This window comes from Adiantum capillus-veneris, chromosome 7 (assembly GCF_014529385.1).
Source record: "Adiantum capillus-veneris isolate H3 chromosome 7, ASM1452938v2, whole genome shotgun sequence".
Classification (NCBI taxonomy): domain Eukaryota; kingdom Viridiplantae; phylum Streptophyta; class Polypodiopsida; order Polypodiales; family Pteridaceae; genus Adiantum; species Adiantum capillus-veneris.
The window spans coordinates 110,517,975-110,536,353 of NC_140937.1; positions in this window are offsets into that span (position 1 = coordinate 110,517,975).

Here is an 18,379-nt window from a genome sequence, read left to right on the forward strand (position 1 = left end):
AGATGCTCGCAATGCAGAATGGCTTGTGAAGACCTCTCTCACCTATTCAAGGAATGTCCAATGGTTTGTGATCTGGCAAGCAAGATCTGCAAAAACGGGTCCAAAAGACTTGGAAAATAGGATTTTTCAAGAACGATCTCTTCTTGAGTTGGGAGGGAAGACGTTGAAGAGCCATACACTGCTCATTGCTACACAAATTGTGAGGTATTGCTAATTCAAACACATTTGGAAGGCGAGAAATTGTTGAATATTTGAGAACTCCTTGGAAGTAGCTAAGTACACAGAGATAGTTCAAGAAAGCAGGATACGATCATCACCATTGGAAATCAAAGGAACTCACGAGAGTGGAAAAGGACCTGGGTGCCGCAATAAGGGATGTGCAAAGGTGAAAGTATGGGCTCATCCATAGTTGTGGGGTGGCTCTCCCATATTAGCCGATGTATCTATGATCACTTGAAGTGGTCATGGATCGTCATGAGCATGGTTTTGGATCTATCAATATAATCCACTCACCATTGTGAGTATTGAAAAAAAAAGAACTTGTTGTGCATTCAAAATTACACCACATTTCCATTTATATGAACCAAAGCATAGGGTATGGGGGACTACTAATGGGATGGCCCCTTTTAGAGATGGACAACCCCTTGAAAACAAATCTGTAATGCTCCAATTCTAGGACCAGTGAGCTTTGAAGCTGGGACGGTTACGAGGTTGGGTGCAAGGTTCTCATTGACCACGGTGCGTGCTCCATCCTCGATGGCGACCTTGTCTTTGAATTCACCCCTTTTTGTCTCGCTACTGGCCTCAAAAAATTTTACACATGATTTAATCAGAGCATGCCATACTTTGTGTCAGATTCGCCATTGTAGCCAACGCTTTTGCTGCAAGTTGACCTTCACCCTAGCTACATTTTGCACCACCCAGAGTATGAAAGTGAGTACCAAGAAAAAAAAGTGTTTGGAAATAGCTTAAACGTTCTTAAACTGCCCTAGTCAAGCACAGTGTTGTTTTTCATCACTTGCTAAAAATAGCTTCCTTATTAGCCTTGCTCATGTTGATGGACATACTCTGCAGGCTGCAATGACTCACAAAGTGCACAAGAAAACATCTTAGATGAAATCTCATGAAGAGCTTGTTGTGCTCTCAAAAGTATGGTTTTTAAACACATTTTTTATGTAACCATTTCTCAACTAGCACTTTTTGGAATCTATGAGTAGATTCCAAAAAGTGTCTCTTCCAAAATTGAATAGATTTTTGAAGTTTCTTAAGATCGTTTCTTTCTCTCTCCCTCTTGCCTTTTTCCCTCACTCTCCTTCACCCTCTTTCTCTTCCTTACTCTCTGTCATCCTCTTTTTCTCACTCCCTCCTCTTCAAACACCCCCCCCCCCCCCCCCCCCCCCCCCCTCTCTTTATAGAAACATACACAAAGTTCAAGTTTTTGTTAGTGTCTCTCTTGTGCACGTGTATGTGCATACACACTCTCACCACAATAACCAATGTTTGGGGGAGGAAGGGTAGTAATGGAGTTGCCTAGCATTCAGCATTTTTTCAAGCACCTTAAGAAAGATCATACTAGTGTCTTTTTAGAGTTATTTTTTAAAATTTTGAAATACGAACTTACATAAATTTTGAAAAAAATATTAATATTGATCTTTAAAAAAAGCCCTTAGAAAAAATAAAACCAAAAATATCTTCAAAAAACATTTTTTTGTTAAATAACAAAATCTATGTCAAAATTATCTTTTTTTATTAGGTGTACTTAGACTCCTACACCTTTGACTTACAATTGTCAAAAAGTTTTTGCTTCCTACAATTTTACCCTTCATTATGCATGTATTTTAAATCTAACCCTGCCTTTGTGCATTTTAGATTAGATATTTTGTGAGGCTTGCTTTGAACTGAACAAATGAGTGACATTTGGAGGGGTTCTTTTGTCTTGAAATTTTTAAGTTGTATTAACTATAGTATATTTGTATCTTAAATCTAACCCTGCCTTTCTTGATTTTAGATTAGATATTTTGTAAGGCTTTCTTTGAAGTTAACTACTAAGTGACACTTGGAGGGTTCTTTGGCCTTGAAAAGTTTAAGTTGTATTATATATAGGATAGATTCAGTCATTTAGCCTTCAAGTCACTTTCAACATATATAACAATTGAACACACACAATATAGAACCCATAACTTTTTTAATAGAAACTTGTGCCACCAAATATGAAAAAGATATATAAATATAGAATAAATCTAGTGTTTTTTAAAATGTCAAATCATTGGGTGGTGGAGAGCGGACATAAAATACAAAATGAGGATAGATTGGTCACCAAAAACATCTACATCTTGACAAGTGCATCTAAGTTGTCCAAAGGCATGGCTTATGTACCTAGCTATCCTTATATGTCAATGATAAGATACATTATTTTCCTAGACGAAGTATTGGAGTTGTCCAAAAAACCTATGCCTCTCTAATAATTGATTGATGAATAAACAAAGTCTCATTTTTGCTTAAACATAAAAAACATAATTTTTTATGTGCAAGATAAGATTGCGTTTGTTCCACATGCTCTGTGAAGTCTAGACATGTGCATGCTAACTCCTTGCAGATCTAATAAATTATATTATGATGCATAAATAGTTATAACAATAGATGACAAGTGGCAATACACAATTGATTCATAGGCTAGCTATTTTATAGATGTTTTTTCTTTAAATGGAGAGCTCTTATAATGAGGACTAGTCATTTTTATGTTTAGATGGACATTGGTAATCATATTTTAACATTGAATAAAATCTATAAATAAATACATATGAGAGGGAAGTATTCACTCTTGCATGTTGGAATTAGGGTTGCAGAGAAACGCACACAGCTTGCAGAAGACGAAGGAAGCTCATTGCACACAAATGAGAGTGTGTTACTTAGTGTGCAATGGAAAGATAGATAGCCCTAGAGTGATGGGCGTATATACAATAATGTACGGGGGGAAAAAACTCCTAAAGAGGGAAAAAAGGCCTCGGCGGTCCTAGTGTGTTCACACACATCACTACCACACATATATGGTAAAAAATCTCCCTTGGAGTGATGCGGTGAACGAGAGCTAGCACATGAGTAAAGGGAAGTACCATGCCCTGAGGACATGATTAGCCCACAAAGGGGAGTAAACCCAAAGCTTTGCGGAAAGCTTTGAGCTTCTCAAGAGACAATGCCTTTGTGAAAAGATCTATAAGGTTGTCTTGTGTTGGCACATAAGCCAAGCTAATCTCTCCTGCTGAGAGCCTCTCCCTGACATAGTGGTAATGCACCTCAATGTGCTTTATGCGAGCATGAAAAACTAGGTTCCTTGCAACTGCCAATGCGCTTTGATTGTCAATGTAGATAGTGTTGGTAGTGTCATGTCCAACACCCAAATCAGCCATAAGGCGTCTAAGCCATACACATTCAACTATAGTTGTGAAGGCTGCCATGTACTCTGCCTCACAACTCGAAGTGGACACAGTAGGTTTCTTCTTGCTCAACCATGATATACATGAACTACCAAGCATGAAACAAAAACCACTTGTGGACACTCGGGTGTCAAAACAACCAGCCCAATCTGAGCCCAAAAAAGCATGTAAGTATGGCGGCAATGATCCCCCTTGGGATAAAACAATACAAGATGTAAAGTGCCACTAAGGTAGCGAAAAAGTTTCTTGACATCCTGCCAATGCTTAGACCCTGGGCTATGCATAAATCTGCTGACCTGTGAGACTGCAAATTGAATATCCGGCCTCATGTGGCATACATAAATGAGGCATCCAACAGCAGTTTGGTAAAGAGTGACATCTACAGGATCACCAACATCATGAAGACTCAATTACAAACCTATTTCCAAGGGAGTGGCAATAGGTTTGCAATCCTCAAGTCCAAACTTACATAGCAATGTCTCTATGTAACTTTTCTGACACAAGGCAATACCACTAAACTGCATGCCCAAGTAATGATGCAACAATCCCAAATTTTTCATCTTGAAAGTAGCATTCAAATCAGCCTTAAATTCAGTAATATGTGCCTCATTGGGACCAGTGATCAACAAATCATCCCCATAAAGAACAACAATGAGAAGTACATCATTGTCACGCTTGACATACAATGTGCTTTCTATTGGACTGTTACGAAAGCCTTGTTTGACCAAATGAGTGTCAGCTTTCTCATACCAAGCACGAGGAGATTGCTTCAACCCATACAAAGATTTCTTACATCTACACACCTTGTCTTTTTGTACTTTCTTGACAAAACTGTGAGGTTGTGCTACATAAACTTCCTCAAATATGTCACCATTCAAGAAAGCAGTAACAATGTCTCATTGATGTACATCCCAACCAAAATGAGCTGCCAATGCACATAGAAAACTCACAGTAGTCATACGACAAGTGGGAGCAAAAGTCTCTTCATAATCTATCCCTTTTTGCTATGCATAACCCTTTGCAACAAGTCGAGCCTTATGGCGATCGATCTCACCATTTGGCTTGCAGTTCAACTTGTAAACCCACTTCTTACCAATGCCCTTTTTGCCAGGAGGCAAATCACATAAATTCCATGTGTCATTCTCTTTAAGTGTATCATATTTTGATTGCATGGCAGCCATCCAATTTTTTGAATTCTGTGCTTCATCAAAAGATAGAGGTTCCTCAACATCATGTGAGATAGACACAACCAAAGCATAACAATCTGATGCATAAGATGCATGGTGAGAGCCTGAACGAGTATGACTAGACAAACATGAATCCAATTTACTGTCACGCAATGTATGCACCAGTCATTTTGGCATACCTCTAGCCTGCTCATTTTCATCCCTTTCCTCATCAAGTACATCATGTACATCTGCATCAGTAATAGGCTAATCTATAACATTTTTGAAAACCCCCATAGGCTGTACAATTGCCTCATTGGAATTTACATTATAACTTCCACCACTTGAAAGAGGCAACAAAGTGTCATAAATGTCCTATGAGTTCACATTATTTTCTCTAGTACATGATAGCAAGGGCTGAACAGAATCTTCCACAAACAATACATCCCGTGAAACCAGAATACGCTTTGTTTGTGGATGATACAACCTGTAACCTTTGCTTTCAGTGGTATAACCAACAAAAATACATTTGACAGCCTTATCATCCAATTTTTTGCGTTGTGTTTGTGGCACCAAAGCATATGCCAAATAGCCAAAAACACGCATGTGCTCAATAGAAGGCTTTCTATCATTCCATGCTTCATATGGAGTAATAGAATGCAAAGATTATTAGGACACCTGTTAAGTACATAAATGGCACACATGATGGCCTCAAGCCAAAAAAAATGGGGCAAAGCATGACTTTTGACCATACATTGAGCCATTTCTGTAAGTGACTTGTTTTTCCTCTCAGCAATACCATTTTGTTGAGGTGTATAGGCACTGTACATTGGTGTTTTATCCCACAACGACTAGCCAGAAATGCATTAAATTCATGAGATATATATCCCCCCCCCCTCGATCGGAACGGAGGGTGCCCGTAGTACATTTTGAGACATTATCATCCATAGTGAGAAATTGTTTGAAGCACATAAAAATTTTGGACTTTGCTTTAAGCGGAAATACCCATGCATTCCTGGAGTAATCATCAATGAAAGTCACGAAGTACAGGTAATTACCCAAGGACGGAGTTTGCATGGGCCCACAAACATCATTATGCACAAGCTGCAACCTGCATGTGGCCCTAATTGAACCATCCTTTGGAAACTTAGAACGTTGCATTTTACCCAAAGTATAGCCTTCACAAACATGTTTGACAGGTGCTTCAAGAGGCGGCAAAGAAGCAACCATATCAGATTTCTGCAAACGCAGCTAATTGGAAAAATTCAGATGACCAAAACGTGCATGCCAAAGTTTTGCATTTGAAATGGCCCTTGAATCTGCAATTTTATTTGCAAAATTTTGTCCACACTTGTCATACAAAGTGAGCTTATACAGCCCATGGCACAAAATCCTAGATGCAACAATTTTATCACCAAAATTGTGATCATGAACTGTACATCTGTCATCCACAAATTTGACTACAAGTCCAAATCTAGCAAGTGCAGATACGGACAAAAAATTCTTCTTAATCCCAGGTACATAAAGTGCATCAACAAGTATAAAAGAACTTCCATTTGCAGCAATAAGCACAATCTTTCCAACTCCATGAACCGGATAAGAGGCATTGTTGGCACAAGTGACTGAATTCCCATGAGGGACACACTCGAGAGAGGTGAACAATTCACGATGTGAGGTAATGTGCTTTGTAGCACCACTGTTGAAATACCACACATGTGAATCTGCAGCAAATGACATGCATGCATTAGGGACAACAGGATTGTAAGTGCACTCTGCACTAAAATCCCATTCTGCATCAATATCAACATCATAGTTTCCTTTCACAAAAGACACAACAATGGCTGCATTTGTAGTGGAACCAGCATTTGCAGTGGAACCACCCTCTTTCTTCTTAGCCTCTTTGGTCTTCAACTTAGGACACTGCTTGATCAAGTGATCATTAGCTTTACAATAATGGTAACGCATCTTCTTTTTGCCCTTACACGAGAATTTCCAGACAAATTTTTACCAGCAGAAGCATTAGGAACAGAATTTTTTCCACTCGCATCAGAACCATAAGAAGTGGTTGCATTGTTGTTACCATCCTTTCTTTGAGAAGCAATAAAATCCTGTTCAACTGCACGCTGCCTAGTCCTGTTTTTTCTAGAAAGTGACTCTTGCAGCAGCAATGTGCATAATGGATCAAACTTGACAACTTCAGGATTTCCTTGGGTCATAAGTCTCCAAGTACTAGCAAAAGTCTGGTAAGAATTTGTTAAGGCATCAAGAACAGTCTGCACAGGGGAACTATCTGAAATGACTTCACCTGCAAAAATAAGTTGCTCATTGATATCCTTGACACCAGCAAGGAAAGTGTCCATATCATCTTTCTCATGCATTGAGGCGGTCCGGGGCGGGCAACAAGAAGAGTGACCTCTAAGCACTCTTCTAGGCTCGCATGCTGCTCAATTGGGTTGGGGTTGGAAAAAAACAACAACACACACACAAACCCGCAACCTAACCCTACACAAATTTGGGGCACCACCTAGTTTTGGATGCGAACTAGGACGTGTAGAGAGAGAGAGAGAGAGAGAGAGAGAGAGAGAGAGAGAGAGAGATAGTGCTCGGGCTGCTTTGAAATGTTCAGCAGTGATCAAGCAAACACAATTATATATGTAAGAAAGAGAGAGAAGGGGGAGGGGGTGCTTGTTGCACTAATACCTTCTTACAAATTTTTCATGACCAATGAAAGTGAGATTAGTATTTTTTCAACATAGCTTGAGTAAATTACACCACAACACATCACAAGAAAAGCCACCCCAATCATTGTCTTAAGTCCAGGGGAGTCCTCTCCACCCTGTCACCCTCTTACAATATGTGGGATTTATGGCTAAATTGATGACAACACCCAGAGGCAAGCTATCAAGAACTTTTTTTTAAAAAAAACACCAAGACACTTACACATGATTGTTGTCCATTACTTCACGTTGGAAGAGAGTCAAAGTATCCAAGCTTAGTCCAAATCCACCCTCCTTGATTCAGCAAATGTTGGGCTTACACACTAGTAGGAGAAATGATAGATTTCCTACTCTCAATTGAATGGTCACTCTCTCTTACAATGGCATAGAGTTCCCTTGCTAATCACCCTTAATACAACACATGCATATGCATAAGACAATGAGATTCCACTCAAGAGCTCCTTCTAGAGAGGTTGAGCTTGGCTTCTCAAGCTATAGCATAGTGCTCTTGCTTATGGCTCCCCTCTTTTTGTGCTAGCTACACCCTCCTTTTATAGCAATTTTGAGGGCTATGGTTACTCCTCTAACCATGGTTGGGTTAGATTTTCAGCACTTATCTCATTTCTTTTGCTTGGAATTATCAAGAAGTTGGTGGGGATAGATGAAGAAGAGAGAGAGGAGAGAAGTGGAGGTGATAGGACTTTTCATAGTAGGTTAGTGTTAGTAAATTAGTAGAGTTAGTATTTTTATTAATTTACAAATGGAATTGGATATTTACAATGGAAGTATCCATATAGGATACAAATAAGGAAGAAAAAAATCTTAATAGGTAAGAAAATATGGATTTCTTACAATGTTGATGCTCCAAGTGTTTTGAGTAGGGTCAATTTTGACGCTTGTTGACGGTCCACTAGCTTTGACGGTACGTTTTTTCTCCACTCTTGACCTTCCTTGAGAGCCAAGGTAAGTGAACATGAGTAATCAATCACCATGATGCTGTCTTTCAAGAGAAGAGGCTGAATTTTGTGGTTTTTATTGATAGATACGGGTAATATGGAAGAGGAAAAATGAGACTAGGTGGTCAATTTTGGAATGGAAGTGTGTGTAGGAGACATGAGTTCACCATGGTTTCTCTTATTCTTCAAGGTTGAGAAGAAGGTGAGTAGGGTGCAGAGAGGAGTGGTGAGAGAGGTGGGGATGATGAGTGGAGAAGTGTGTGTGAAAGAGGAAAATGATAAAGTGGAAGAAGGAGTGTGGCTGCATAGCATGGGCAAACTGGGGTCCACCAAGAAAATCATAGCTCACAGCTCGTAGCTCAAAAAAATATAAAAAAATTCGAGGTAAAAGTTCAGCCCACTAGCTACAACTTTTGTTTGTATCACCTTTTCAAATTCGGGGAGCATGTGATCTTTAAAAATTCAGCAAAACCGACTGTTTTTTTCCACTGCACAAAGTCCTTGTGAGGTCAGTCTTTGGATGATTCTTTTGAATACCTCCAAGAGTGAGCCCCCCATAGTGCATGCATGCATGCCACATACCCTTGACCTTATTTGGTAGGTCTATAATTGAAGATATTGTTGAGATCATGATATAAGTGAATAGTATAACTAAGAAAATCAAATATTGAGGGGTCTAAAAAAATATGTACATGTCAAATATAAATAATATAGGTGGAAAAAATATAAAGGGGTCAAAATAAATCTCTCTCATTATAAGTCTACCATAAAAAGATGAATATTTTTGGTGGTCTAATTTATGAGAGTAATAGAGAATAGATGTAGGAAGAAAAAAATCACAATAGTTAAAAAATATACACATAAATAGAACTAGTTTTTTGGATTTTTGTTGGGATGGAGTTACAGCAAAAATAAGATAAGCTTGCATGAAATTATTTTTATATGGAATAAAGAGTATGCAAAATGGTAAGAAAAAATATGGTAATGGTGAGTCAACGTACATGGCATAAATAACACACCATAGATAAAAATATTTAAATAAATATCAAAATAATTATGAAAAATCCTTTTATTTAGGCCCTATATACAATGAAATATTTACACACAAATGGGCCATAATATAAGTTTATTTTTTTATTTTTTTATTTTTTTGGCTCAACTAGCCCACAGTGTTGACTAGCTAATTGAGGGTTTTTAAGAAGATATGGGAACAATCCCCTAACTCACACACACCTATATACAGTGAAATGGTAGGGATAGCCACAGTGTTTGGATGATTTTGGTAGGGTGGGTTAACTCACTATGGCAATTACGGAGAGCCGAAAAACGGCTATCATCATAATCTTTGATTCCAACTCTTTATGCATAGCAAAGAAATTTTAGATTCATTGCGGCTTGCATAAAGACCTGCTAGAATACCCCAAGCCTGTTTTGCAGATTTTGTTGAACAAATGTGAGGAATAATGGTGCACTTCGCAGACAATGCAATCAACACATGAGCCTGTGCATCCTTTACATCCCAACAACCTTGTTCTGCTGTAGGCAAAACAACTCTAATTGCAACAATCCTTGCAGCAAGACCTGCAACATCCTCAGAACCAGGATGTACATCAATGCCCTGCACAATATTCTAGATGCCCTTTGACACAAGAACATGTTGCATCATATAAGCCCACATAGGGTAATTGTCCCCATCCAACCTGTCCTCAACAACAAACATCTTGAACACATTTGTATTGTTGTCCGCCATGGTAAATGTTGAACCTCATGTGAAAACTGCCCCAAAAAGAGATGAAATGGAGTAGGAACAACACATGCTATATAGCACAAACGTTAGAAGACTGTGTGGCACTTGTTATGCAGAAAATGGCACTGACAAAAATTTTGCACAAAACGACAAATTGCTTGTGCACACCTGCCTGTAGTGGAAACGGAGACCGAAATGAGCCTGAATGAAATCTGATCAAACTAAGCTCTACAAGCTCACCCAAAATATTTGTCGACCTGCGAACGGTCTCCAAACCTCACTGAAATCAAAGAAAGTGAGCAGGCATGTGTTGGAGATGCTGACGACTAAGCCCAAGAGGATGCAACCTACTCTGATACCAATTGTTGGAATTAGGGTTGCAGAGAAACGCACACAGCTTGGAGAAGATGAAGGAAGCTCAAGGCACACAAATGAGAGTGTGTTACTTAGTGTGCAATGGAAAGAAAGATAGCCCTATAATGATGGGCGTATATACAATGTACGGGGGAAAAAACCTCCTAAAGAGGGAAAAAATGCCTTGACGGTCCTAGTGTGCTCACACACATCACTACCACATGTATATGTTAACATTGCACAGGGGTAAGATTGTGCTCAATGCTTTGCATCTTCTCCTCTCCTTCTCCTCTCTCACGATATGCATAGCACTCCACTCTAGGAGGTGCACATGCATGTGATTCCATTCTCTCTTGCTCTCTCCACCCCTTTCAGATTGTGTACAGATACAATCTGTTGGGGTATAAAGCCCAATGTGGTCGCCCAGGTAAGTGGGCGGGCCGCCAGGTATGTACACATATTCTTTTGTTAAAACCTAATAAGAACTCACTATGCTCTACACATTACAGTAGAGCGAGTTCACCATATTGTCGTGCTCTTCTTCTCGCACCCTCTCGCGTCGCACTTCCGCTCGTACTCCTTCAACTGGTATCAGAGCTCAGATCGAGGCTCGGGGCAGCACTGCAGGAGGCTAGAGTCACTAGCTCAGATTGGAGTGAAATTCGACAGGCGAAGACACGGCCCCAAATCTCGTGGGAGAACCCAAAGGGCTTGGTGTTGTCAAAATTTCATTCTGAGGTCATCTCGGCCACCGTTCGGCTTCGACAAAGGTCTGCGCAGGCCATTTTAGACTACGTGGTCTCGACGGGTGCAGATCCGACTCTGCAAATTTGGGGTTTTTCGGCCTACGACTGCAGGTGCTCAGGATATCGACACTCCCAGAGTGTTGATTTGTGGCTGTCTACACATCGAAGGACGGCTCACGGTTCTTGGAGGCGTGTCACATACGACACGGACGCATCTACACACAGACTGTAGGCGACATCCACTAGTTCATCAAGTAGCTTGTGTTTGCTGCTTGATATTCCAGATTTCATCCTGACATTGCAGGTACTTCCACATGGGATGTATTGTCAGAGATGATGTATGTCTGTTGAGAGTTTGCTGGCTGTGAGTCACGCAGCAAACAACCGCCACAGCGGTTACAGCATATAGTGTGAAATTTGTGGATGTATGACTTTGTGGGAAGTCTATGTACTGTCAGATTTACTGTAGCCTTTGTTGAGGGTCGAGTGAGGTTTTATTGAGCTGGGGGATTCTCGAATGTTGAGATCCTTTCGGTGATACAGGTCTTGGAGCGATCCCTCGAGCACCCTTAGATAGGCAGCTAGGATGTATTGACTCTGAGTTAGATAGTTGAGATTGCATCTTTGCTTTACTTCCGCTGAGGCATTGTCGCAGTCTATGCTTATAGGACAGTCAGAGACAGTACAGGTGCAGGAAAAGTTTACCCACAGCTCACAGTGTTAGAGAGACAGTGGTTTTTTGAGCTGTTTTTTGGTCTGTTTTTAGTACACCAGAGCCATTTTACAAAGGAGACTCTGCCAAAATTTCTGTAGAATCTGAAGCTTTCTTGGTTCATTTGACAGGTTGATATTGGTTCAGAGGTCAGTTTACAGGGGAAAATCTGCCGAATTTTTCCCAGAAAAGTAAACTACTGTGAAGCGTAGCTATGGCTAGATCACAGGACACCGCTCTTTACAATATCAAGAAGCTGGATGGAACCAATTTCCCATTGTGGAAGAAGCAGATTTGGCACGTGTTGGTACAAAAGAAGCAGATAAAACCTATAAAGCTCAAGGGGATAAAACCAGAAGATATGGACGAAGATGAATGGAGCGAAATGGATGAATTAGCACTTTCTACCATTATGCTGACTTTGGCATAAAGCGTTTACTTCAATGTAGCAGACGAGATGTCGGCTTATCAAGCATGGTTAAAGCTGAGTGATCTTTATGAGAAGCAGAGTGCAGCTTCACAGGTATACTAGCTTAAGAAGCTTGTTGACTTGAAGATGAAAGAAGGGACACCTATGTCCAATCATCTGAATGAAGTCAACACAATCTACAGTCAGTTGTCAGCTCAAGGTGTCAAGTTTGATGAACCTGTTAGAGCTATGTTCCTGTTGATCACATTGCCGAAAAGTTGGGACACTTTTCGCACAGCTTTGAGTAATTCTGCACCTCCAGATGGTTTGAACATAGCAGGTGTAGAAGGAAGTCTGCTTACTGAAGAAACCAATAGAAAGACAATGGACAAAGGCAAAGGAACAGCCTTAGTTGTCAGGGGAAGGACCAAAGAAAAGTACAAAGGTGGAAAGAGGAATCAGTCTCGTAGCAAGTCCCGCAGTGCTAAAGGCAAGAGTGACATAGAATGCTACCATTGTGGCAAGAAGGGTCACATGAAAAGAGACTGCAGAGAATGGAAAGCAGAAAAAGGCAAAGAGAAAGCTGAAGACCATGGTGAGAAGAACAAGTCCTCAGTGAAGATTCAAGAAATAAATGTGACAAACACTGTTGCAGAGGATGACAGTCTAGTGTCAGGAGACATCTACTTCTTGAAGAATACAATGGACTCAGATCTTCTTATAGCATCTGATGGAAATGCACTGAGTGACTGGATTATAGACTCAGGGGCATCACTTCATGTGTCTCCAAACAAGGAGTGGTTTACCTCTTATGTGACCACTAAAGATCATGTTCGGCTAGGCAATGGGCAGACATGTGAGATCTTAGGTGTTGGAGATGTTCAATTGAAGTTTCAGAATGGCTCTTCTTTCACGCTGAAGAATGTGAGACATGTTCCCGCAATTACAAAGAGCTTGATCAGCACAGGTTTACTTGATGATGCTGGCTACGTCACCACTTATGGACATAACATGTGGAAGATATCCAAGGGTTCTATGACAGTAGCACATGGAGTAAAGTCTGGAGGACTTTACATGATTTATGTATCAAATGTCTCTAAAAATGTAATCAATGTAACCGAGCAGCCGAACGTTTCTTTGTGGCATAGCCGGTTAGGACATATGTCCAAGAAGGGAATGGAAATCTTGTCTCATTCTGGTTATTTGCTTGGCTTTTCATTTAATGATTTTGAATTCTGTGAACATTGTCTGTATGGTAAGCAAACACAGCAGCCACATAAGCATAGAAGCAGTAGAAGAGATACATAGTTGGCACTTGTTCATAGTGATTTGTGTGGACCTATGCCTAACCTATCTCTAGGGGGAGCTTCTTACTTTATGGCATTTATAGATGATTACTCGAGGAAAGTATGGGTTTACTTTCTCAAGCACAAGGATGAAGCGTTGAGTGTTTTCAAAACGTTTGTGACACTTGTGGAGAATCAGAGTGGCAAGAAACTTAAATGATTACGCACTGACAATGGTGGAGAGTATGTTTCAAAGGCCTTTCAAGACTTTTGTGAGTCAAAAAGTATAAAACGTGAACTTACTGCTCCTTACAATCCTCCTCAAAATGGTGTTGCTGAGAGGATGAATAGGACCATACAAGAGAAGGTCAGAAGTATGTTGTCTAATTCACAGCTGCCAAATGGGTTTTGGGCTGAAGCTGTATCAACAGCTGTTCATCTTGTAAATAGATCTCCTAGCAAGGTTTTGCAGAAGGATTCAGTGCCAGAGATGGTATGGTCAGGCAAAATGCCCTCATACAAGCATCTCGGAGTCTTTGGCTATGAGGCATATACTCACGTTCCAAAGGAATTTAGGAACAAACTTGAGCCAAAGAGTAGAAAGTGCATCTTTCTAGGCTATGGTAATTCTGGTGAGATGGGGTACAGACTATGGGATCCCGAATCCAGAAAGGTTGTCCGTAGCAATGATGTTCACTTTAATGAATCCAAATATCATTCTAAACCAGAGAGGGTTGAGGAGATTAGAAGAGTTGTCTTCCAAGAAGATGGACCTGCACGTGCAAGACAAAATGTCAGGGCTCAAGAGGAGCAAGGACAGGATAGAGTGGAACCACAGGTTGTGGCTGAGCCTCAGTCACCTATTTTGCGTAAATTGGGACGGATCTCATGACCTCCTGATCGGTTTGTTCCATCTATGAACTATGTCATGTTGGCTGATTGCAATGAGCCTTCATGTTACAAGGAAGCAGTGCAAATGAAGGACTCCGGGAATTGGCAATTGGCCATGCAGTCAGAGATGACATCTCTGCATAAAAACCAGACATGGAAGCTAGTTAAATTACCACAGGGCAAAAAGGCTCTACCTTGTAAATGGGTTTACAGGTATAAGATCACCGCTCATGATAGTCAGCCAAAGTACAAAGCAAGGTTTGTTGCCAAGGGCTTTAAGCAAGAACAAGGCATTGACTTTGATGAAGTCTTCTCTCCGGTGGTCAAGATGACTACATTGAGATGCTTTCTTGCATTGGTTGCCATATTAGATTTGGTGTTGCACCAAATGGATGTCAAGACAGCGTTCTTGCACGGTGATTTAGATGTGGAAATTTACATGCAGCAACCAAAAGGGTTTGTTGAGAAAGGCAAGGAAGATTGGGTACGCTAGTTGTTAAAGAGTCTTTATGGCTTAAAACAATCACCGAGGGCATGGTACCATAAATTCCACAAGTTTATGCTTTCTCAAGGCCACAAACGTAGTGAGTTCGATCACTGTCTATATACAAATAAGGCTAAGGATGGTAGTTGGCTGATCCTTATTTTGTATGTGGATGACATGTTGATTGCTGGCAAGCACTTGGAAGAAATTTCAGCTTTGAAGTCAAAGATGGCAAAATCGTTTGACATGAAAGACATGGGTGAGGCAAGTCATATACTTGGTATGCGCATTGAGAGAGACAGATCAAAGAAGTTGATTTGGTTATCTCAAACAGAGTATATTGACAAGGTTTTGCAACGTTTCAATATGGAGAAGGGAAAGGCATTGAGTGTTCCATTGCCACCATATGTGAAACTTAGCAGACAAGATTGTCCTGTGTCTGAGGAAGAACAGGTTGAAATGGATAAGATTCCATATGCGTCTGCAGTGGGTATTTTGATGTATGCAATGATTGCTACTCGCCCAGACATTGCATTTGCAGTGGGAGTAGTAAGTCGATACATGTCAAACCCAGGCAAGAAACATTGGGAGGCAGTGAAAGGAATATTGAGATACCTGAAAGCTACAAAGAGTATGCGTATATGCTATGGGAGTCAGGAGCTAAGTGTAAAGGGTTTTACAGACTCAGATTATGCAGGTGACTTAGACAACCGAAGGCCTACGTCAGGGTATGTCTTTACATTGGCTGGTGGAGCAGTATCATGGCGTTCTAGATTACAAGATTGTGTTACTCAGTCTACTACAGAGGCTGAATATGTTGCAGCATCAGAGGCATGCAAAGAATCAATTTGGCTTAATCGACTAGTAACAGATTTGGGAATCAAAGAAGAGATGCCTGTGTTATATTGTGATAGTCAAAGTGCTATACAATTGGCTCGCAATCCAGTTTATCACTCAAAGACAAAGCATGTGGATGTGAAGTATCATTTCATCAGGGAAATGCTCGAGGATAAGCAACTTCAGCTTGTCAAAGTTCACACCACAGAAAATCCTGCTAATCTACTCACAAAAGGACTTCCCCAGAGAGCTTTGCGCATTTTCGCAAGCACTTAGGTGTAGGGTAGTACATCACTTCTCTACATCTCTTGTATATTAGCTTGTATAGTAGCTTCTCTCACACTTAAAGTACCACATTGGACTTTAAGTGGGAGGTTGTTGGGGTATAAAGCCCAATGTGGTCGCCCAGGTAAGTGGGCGGGCCGCTAGGTATGTACACATATTCTTTTGTTAAAACCTAATAAGAACTCACTATGCTCTACACATTACAGTAGAGCGAGTTCACCATATCGTCATGCTCTTCTTCTCGCACTCTCTCGAATCGCACTTCCGCTCGTACTCCTTCACAATCATGTGTTCATGTTCTTCTTTATGTATGTAGATTCATTGATCCTATTGCTTGTAGCATGTTATCCCCTGTATTTGCAGGGACTTTGTGCCCCATTTGTAGTAGTTGTATCAGAGCCTATGGCTACGGTCTTGGTGACGTAGCAATCATAGACATGCAAAGTTGATTTCCATATCAAATCAAGCAAGGTGTGTGATCCAACTTGCTACTACATAGATCGTCATACTGCAAATAAGTGTAGGGTCATTTTATTCCGTGATGTTGCAGTTCTTGGCTATCTAAAGGACATGGATGAAGATAATCAACATTTAATATGTCATTAGCAAAAGCTAAATCAATTCAAAATAGTAAAGAGTGGTCTAAACAACCTTCATGAATTAGTTAGTAGGATTCTTGTTATTGATATAAATACTTCATAATACTATTTCTGTCTACCTTTATTCATCAGGCACAATCTTCTTCAGATTCTTTAAAAGATTAAATCTTTTGAACTCTTAGCCCATCTCATATGGCGTTGCCCTCCTTCGCTCCTTTCCCAAATCTCTAAAGTCCTCCTCCATTGCCTTTGTCGCCCCATGATCCCCCATCATGCCCCTTCCCCCCATCGCTCCTTGTGTCCAATGCTCTCATCGTCGAGTCGTCATGTCCTCCCTGACCACGCATAGCACCTCCTTCCTTGGCTGCTGCAGGGTAGGATATGAGATAAAACTTGAGTATTGGGTCACGCATAATCTTTCCATCCAATTTCACTTTGTTTTCTTCTCAATTTCTTATAATGCTTCCAAGTAATTTTTTGATTCATCATTTTTCAATCTTTTGGATTATATTGTAATGTAACTAGTTCATTGTTACATTTTTCCAATAATTTAATACTGGATCGTGACAATAAATGTTTTAAAATGATAGTGTCACTTTCTCATTTTCTCTCTCTCACAAAAAAAATATCTTATAATTATTGAATCCCTCTCAATAGCCTTATGCAGACCATAGTGAAGTTTCACATTGTCTTCATATTACTTTTCCTTTTCCTTTTCCCAAAGTGAGATATCTTGTGAGATACCAATTAATGAAAATATTTGGTACACCTACTTTGTGCATGATAATCAAGAGGCATCCGCAGAGAAGGATTTTCAAGTAATAATAGAAGAAGAATTTGGGCTTCTAGAAGGAAAAGAAGTAGAGAAAGAAAATTTTCTCTCTTCTCCCTCTTCTTGTTGAAACCAGCCCCAAAGGGGCGCATGTAGGAGAAGATAGGAAGAAGAGATTTTTTAGCACCTAAGAAACAATCCCAAGAGAATTTTTATTGAAATATGGAGAGGCAATAATTTTTTTCTCGCAAAACTCACAATTGTGAGTGATTGAATTAAAAGGTCACCAAGAAATATACAAACCAACCTCAAGCTCATCCCGAGCCTTGAGGCAAGACTTTTTAACATTGCAAAAACAATCCCAAGAGACCTCATAGATGTTATTAAACAAACCTTAAAGTCAAATCTTGTCACTCGAGAGGAACTAGGATTACCGGCCTTCTTACTGATCGTGGACACTATCCCATGACATCATTCAGTAAAAATAATATAGAGTAAAAGTACCAAAAATCGATGGTAGCATGTATGCTCGATTGTTGTCAGATGCAAATGCAGCAACCGATATACGATAGTCCCAACTAGACACATCGGAAGCCGTTGATTGCCATCATGTGCTGTGGCTATCTTCATTGGTATTGCGGGAATCAACAACATCAGACAGGTGATGTTGTAGCATACAAGATGTCCATCAACTGTATAAAACCACCCATTATGCTCCACCGACTAGTAACCAGGCACTGTTACCCAACACATGGCTCCGCCCAATGAAAGTGTCAAAAATTACCAAGCTACATGACTTTGCAGTAGGTGAGAACAAACTAGACTTTATCTCTTGCATGGTGTAACATAACATGGCTATAACATTGATTGTAGCGAAATTAAAGTAACAGTAGTGAATATTTACTTAAGAGAATTCTTAAAGAGCATAAGGAGAGTACTTGATTAAAGGTAGCAAAATGAACACTTGAAAAAGAGACAGAGAAT